Here is a 7,484-nt window from a genome sequence, read left to right on the forward strand (position 1 = left end):
AAAAAAAATTACCTAACTAGCTTAAGAAGTTATATAAGTGTTTTTTTTTCCAAATTGATTTCAATGAACTGTAAAGAAATATTCAAATTATAACATTAAAACTTCAAAATAAACCCTAATACCAAATGTCGAGATTTAACTATCTATAGTTGAAACTCTAAACTTTGATTACAAGTACAAGACAAATGCAGCTGGAGAAATTATTTAAAAACAAAAAATGTTAATAATTTAAAAATAGTAAAAGAGAATATTAAAGTTGCTTTTTCCTCAATTTTTTTTTAAATCTTATTAAAGTAGACTTAAGTGGGCAAAACGTATGTACAGAGTTTACGCGTATAATGTATTAATTTGCTGCATTTTGTCCATTAATTTTTTAAGACAATTTTCTTTTCTTTTTATTGCACTAAGAAATATTTTATTATCTATGCAAGTATTTTATTATCTATGCAAATCACTACGTAGGTACCTAGAAAACCAAAATTTTGTTTCTTATGGTCAACTACGAAAAATGTTGTGCACCCCTAAGCTAAACTTTCTTGTACGAAAATGATTTATGTTGTGTTGAAAACATTTAAAATATGTTTCAGATAATTTAAAATTTTATCTAATTCAAATACTTTTCATTAATAGGAAATAATTTATTCAGCTATTAGTAGAATCATTCATAAACATAGAAACTGAATAATTAGTTATTTTTATTTTTGTATTCAAAATTTGTGTCAATTTTGACATTTTCTTGAATATGAAATGTAAAAGAAAAATAAGTCGCATCAATATTCAATTTTCATCAATAAAGGACAGAAGGTGGTTTTAATATGGCAGCTACTAATGTGAACTCATAAACTTTCATCTAATTGTGTGCAAAGCATCACACTTTTTTAGACTTTTTTAAATAAAACACCAACTGAACAACTTGTTCTATGAGAAATAAAACAGATAGTTATTCTAATTAGCAAATTTAACATTTTAAGAATGGTATTGTAGGAAAAGTTTGGGCTGCATTTGTGTTTTGAAATGTTTGCTTTTTTTAATCTATTGACTACTTTCCTTAGTTAATTTCTGTAATCAAGCAACAAACTGGTAAAATATTACTTTATAATTTGACCACCTATCATTTCAAGTGGTCACCTTATGCAGATTTCAAGTTTGGGACTTTATGTTTCAATTTAAAAATTTTTTATTATGTGTTATCTTTCAAATACTATTTTTTTTTTGTGGTAATTGATGGCTCTGTAAAGAAGCATGTTAATTAAACATTTTAAAATCTGCTTTATGATGCATGGAATCATTAGAAATTTGTTTTCAAAAGAATTTTTCGAATTAAAAAACTGTCTTATTTCAAAAACTTTGCAAAACACTTGTCATGTTCTCTATATTTAATGCTAACTATAACATATTTATGAACCTGAAAAAGATTGCTTAACATTTTCTTCTAATAAGTTATGTAAATTATTTATTATTATACACAGTAAAAATTACTGTATTCAGCTCTTCATCCTTTTGAATAGAAAAGAAACATTTAACCCCTTAACGATCGGTTAATTTTCAAGAAAACGGTCATAAAAGTGCCTATTTTTTTTACTTTTGTATTTGTATTACGTATTTGATTAGTGCTGCAACTAGTTTAAAATAAACTAACTATCTAGAATTACCTTAAAAATATCCTGATACTGCCATCAGGTGTGTAAAATGAGAAATAAAATGTTTTCCGGGCAAAGAAAATGAATTAGCTTTATTCTTATTGGCGCGTTACTACTGAACACTCCAGCCCGTCAATATCACAGGTGCGAGAAATAGCGGGCCAAATCTCACCCCGTCATTTTCACGGGAGCGAGAAGGAAGGGGTTGAACAATTATTTGATTAATTCGCAACGAGAATTTATTAAATTTTACTTGAATAAGTAATCATTATTTAAAATTACATAAAACAAATTACCTAATGAAATGAACACAGATATTAAAAGTTTAAACTTAACATTGAATTCCATACATGTTGAAGCAAAATTGTAACAGTCAAAGTAATACTTAAAATATAACTAAACAATGTTAAAGAAAAAGTTTTTCTCAGACACATCTGTTGCTTAGTGACCATTAGATAAGATTTTCTGAGAAGAGAATTGTATGGAAAAATTTTCCCTGAACAGTGGATTATTTGACAAAATTTTGTGTGTACTGTGGATTGTTTGACAAAATTACTCCTGAACACTGTAAAAAAATTCTCTTATAAAATCTTAATATAATTTAATTTCCTTCGAAATAAAATAGAGTTGAAATCTGTAAACATTATTTCTTCAATTGTTTTAAATAAAGACTAAAAGCTTTCAGTCCTATATTTAAATAATATTTAATATGATGATATCCCAAACTTTTTCTCACTATTGATATGAATTTAAAAAATTATCAAAAATCAATATTGAAAAATATGTCTGTTTTATTTCTCTGAACATAAATCACTCATTCTTTTTTCTTATGCTAATGCACTTACAAGTTAAGTGGGAATTTTTTTTAAATTTTTTCATGTAGCCAATCATTCATAACAGCATTTGTATGCCTTTTTTTATTCCTCATCAATTATTGAAGCATGTCTCCATTGATCAAAAAATAAATGAAGGAAAATATTAGTTTTAGACAGTGTTATAAAGCTTTGCATGTGAATTTCAGAAAGAATTTCTCAACACAATTTTCCATATGTTTTTTTAAGACAGGTTTTCAAAAATATTTTCACATTTTAACTATACAAAACTGAATTAGTTTAAAATCACTTGTTGATTGTCTTCTGTTTACTTTTCTGTTAAGTATAATATGGAAAATGTTTCAATGTTTCTTCCTTTATTGTGAAAAAATTGTTTAAAGTTATAAATTTTATTAAGTTTCATTTTCTTTTCTAGCATAAAAATTATATTAATTTTTAACTCATTTATTTAAATCTTTATCTTTTACTCTGATTTTGTAGTTTAATTTGAAAGTGAAAGAGATTTTATGTATTGATTTTTAAAAATCGGTACTTTTATATTTTTCTACAGCGCATGGCCAATTGGCCCAGGCTGATGTAGGATCATAAAATAATTTTTTTTTCTGTAATTTTAGTTCTATTTATCATAAACAATTTCACATTTTTATGTTGTTAAGTATTAATAAATGTTACTTGTATGTTTTGTTTAAATTTGATTTGTCCTTTTGTTAGAAATGTCTATATTAACATGTACCTGATAATCAGTACAATAGTTTTTTTTATTTATTATTATTTAGAAAATACCTTAGTAATTAAATTCACATTCCATTTTATAATTTATTATTTGTGTTACATCTTGAAACTGAAAGAAACTATTTACATCATTATGTTTAAATTTTGTTATTAATACAGTTATATTTTCAAAAAAAAGAGGCAGCAAAAGGTATATTTAAATTCCGTCCATTTGAATTCAAATTAAGTGTTTCAATTGTATTTAGTAAAATAAAAATCTTTAAAATACTACTTTTCTATTCATGAACATTTTAAATTTTTTTTAAAAAAGAAAAACAGTGAAATTAATGACAAGAATAGTTTACAACACAAATGAAATTTGATGTTTTAACTATTTTTAATATTAATTTTTAAATAATTCTCTTTGAATCAATAAAATAGTCATGTTTTTTTTTTTTTTTTTTTTTTTTGTTAAAAGGATGTGTCTGCTATAATTTACTTTAAAATCAAATTTATTTATAAGCAGTTAACAATATGGAAATACCATTAAAACTTTTATCATTTTAAGAAAAAATTGAAAACTTTTATATTGATTTTGTTGTTAAATATTATAAATAATTATGAAGATATACCAATCTATCCACCTTCCACAATTTAATTTACTCACAATTGAAAGGTGGTAGTTGGAGAAAAAAAAACATGTTCTAAAACGTTTTTTTTTCTTTTTGAAACTCTTTTATTTTTAAATTTGACAGAATAATTTAATGTTCTATAATTACATGTTATAAAAACAAAAACTTGTTCTAGAAATTGTTTAAAACCACTTTTTTTCTTCTTTAAAACTACTTTACTTAGATTTGACAGAATAAATAGCTGTTCTATATTTGCAGTTTACCATAATTAGGAAATTTTTAATTTTTCAAGATCTCAATTAACATGTTCTTCCATGAAGGTGTTAAATCATTCTATAAATTCAAAGTATTATACTATAAAGCTATAACTGAGGTTTAGTTTTATAATTCGATACTTTAATAGTTTATTGCACACATAATAAATTCAAAATTAAAATCATTCTATAAATTTAACATTAATATTTTTCTTGTATGCTCATGAATTATTATTTCTTTCTTTTTTTTATTTATTTCACAGAAAGTTGAGAAATTCTTTTTTTACAAGCTTGAAAAAAATGTTGAGAGCTTTTTTACTTAATAGTATTGTCTGTGTGAATGATTACGAATGATTGATATTTCATACATATGTAGATATGTGAATAGTTATCATTTCATTTTACTTAGGTATGTACATAATAGCTAATTAGCTCCATAGTATTAGGATATTCATTTATAAATATGTTTAATTTTCTTTTAGAAAACAATTAATTTACTTTTAGAAAACATTTGAATTAAATTTGAGTTTGTTAAATGAAAAAATATTCAAATTATTGATACGTTTTTCACGTAAAAGATTTTTTTTTTGTTACTTTATTTATTCTTTTCTTGTAAATTAAATGTATAATGAAATTAAGGAAACTTTGTACCTTTCATTCTTTACAAGATTTTTTTTTAAATTAAATTCTAATAATAGTTCTTAGATTTAAATTACTGTTGATGAACTAATTGAAGCCATTTGGAAAATATGTTTAATTAAATTATAAATAAAAAAATTTAATTAAAAGAAGAAAAAAAATTTATAGCTACTTTATATGTGATTTGGAAAGTGATATTTTTATTTGGTTTAAAATATTATTTAATATTCTTATTACGTTTTTAATATATAATTTTGATACAATGAGTTTTTAATGTGTATTAAAATTCTTATTAATATATAATCTACTGTAAAAATATTCAAAACTGGAGTTTGTTTCATTGGTACTGAGTTTCCTTAAATAAATTCTATGTTGGAAAATATATATCTATATATGTATATTTATTAAAAAACAATTTGAAATGAATATTTTTCGAAATAAAAAATGTACATTTGTGATTAGACAATTTTCAAAACTATTCAGCATTCGTTGATGGAGAAATTCGACATAAATTATGCAGAATTTAAATATTTAAAATAAATTAATTAAAATATAAAATGGATATTTTCTTTGGATTATTTAAGTGAATTGTTATTTAAAAAAAATAGTAATATTCTATCATTTCTTTTATATTTTAAGTAAATTAAGAAAAACTTTTTTTTCTCGTATATCTATAAGTTTTAAAGGGAAAAACATTTACGTCTAAGGTATTAATTTAATGGAATTAAATATCAATTGAAATTAAGGACAAATTATAGTTGTAAGTTTTAAAGGGAAAAAATTATGTCTTAAGGTATCAATTTAATGGAGTTAAATATCAATTGAAATTAGGAACAGAGGCACAAATGCAAATTGAAATATATATATATATATATATATATATATATATATATATATATATATATATATATATATATATATATATATATATATATATATATATATATAAAAAAGTACTCTATTTTTAATACTTCACGTAACAAACATAATCAAATCAGTGTGCACTCGCATTATATGTCTTTGAAGAAAAAGTAGTTTATAAAGAAATTAATCTGAAAACTTAATCAACAAAGCTTAAGTTTTGATGATTGTCAATGCATACATGTACATCACATTAGGGGTACTTAAGTCAAATGCATTTTTCTTTTTTCATATCTCAACATTTGTAAATAATAGCACTTTATGAATTAGTTGATTTTTGAGATATTAATAATTATTCAAATCTGTTATCATTTATTTAAAGTGTGAGCAATAACTAAGGTTATTAAAATCAAACTAATAGTATTTTTAATAAATTAAGTAAAAAAAAGATAAAAAATTTTATTACAACAAAATGTGAATCAGCTTTTTTCTTTAATTATTTTAATTTCCACTTTTTTCCTTTCTGTTTGAAAATTTCAAAAAACTTTGACCAAAGGAAAAAAAATTGCTTTTTTTAAAAATAATATTTACCTTCCATATTTTTTTAAAAAAGAAAAAAACTAGCATTTTTTTAAAAATATTCTTGAATTAGGGATTAATAAAGGGCAAAAAGTATATAATTACTTTAGTTTCCTACGTATAATTTACTTAAGAAAGTAAATTCTTCAAACACTAATAGTCAGTTTTCTTTTCTATAAAAGGTTATTCTGTGATCTCTTTCATTTTAGTTTCTCATTTGTTTTCCTTTTCATTGAATGTAACTTAAAATTTTACTTGTAATAATAAAATGTTAAATTTGTATAAATTTAGATTAAAATAAAATTATAAAGATTGTCTGTCAATGAAGAACAAAATGCGACTAAACCTAAAATAATTAGTTTTTAATATTTTATTAAATGAAAAAAAAAACTAAATGTTATGTCAAGCTCTTAAAAATTGTAAAAAATATATTCCTCTATCTAAAATTTCTTGTCAAAATCGTAGAAGTAAATTTTAAGAAATATATATATAATTTAATTCCAGCCTTTAATGTAACGAAAAATGTATTTACACTGCCAAAGATAGTCGATGTTTAAAGAAAAAATGGCTAAAAAATTAAAGTTTGTGATAAGAATAACGTAACAAAGTTTTTTCTTAAAGAAAAAAAAATTCTTTAGTAACCATTTTAAATGTTCACACTTTACCAATAGAACAATTTTGTTCTTTTTGTTAAAAAATGACTTCCAAATTTATAATTCTGTTGCTTCACGCTCTTATGGTGGAAACTGTCACGAAGAATTAAGATCGTTTGCAAGGAACGCTTTTTATACGATTTATTTCGATACTCTGAAATGCTCGGTAAATGTTAGCTAGGATGATAAGTGTGCTTTCCTCCTTTTTATCCCGCTTTGTTCTATTTGTGTTACAGCAACAGAATTTGAAAATTGGAAGTCGTTCAATGTTTTTACCGAAGAAGTTCGCCTTTAAATCCTTCCTTTTTTTTTCCTTATTTACCTCATTAATTATCTTTTTCATTCCTCTATCAACATGACTATAACAGCAATTACCAATTTTTTTTTTAGAAAATCCTAATTTATTATTGAAACAAAAACTAACAGATAATTTTTATCACTAAATAATTTAATTTTTCTTACCCTTCTATACCATAAATGTAAATTTTTTTAGTCACTTTTTTTTTTTTTTGCGCATGGCAGAATACCTTACATGCTCAACTCGTTCTTATTGTACTTCCGGTATATTGTAGAATTCTCGTACCGTTCTAAGTAGTAAGTCTGATTTTATAAGAGTTTGTGAATAAAAGTTGTTCACTACGTAGTCAGATTTCTTTTCTCTTTATTTTAAGAAAAAATTGAT

This window comes from Parasteatoda tepidariorum, chromosome 9 (genome assembly GCF_982258835.1).
Source record: "Parasteatoda tepidariorum strain Cologne lab strain chromosome 9, Ptep-v5.0, whole genome shotgun sequence".
NCBI lineage: Eukaryota > Metazoa > Arthropoda > Arachnida > Araneae > Theridiidae > Parasteatoda > Parasteatoda tepidariorum.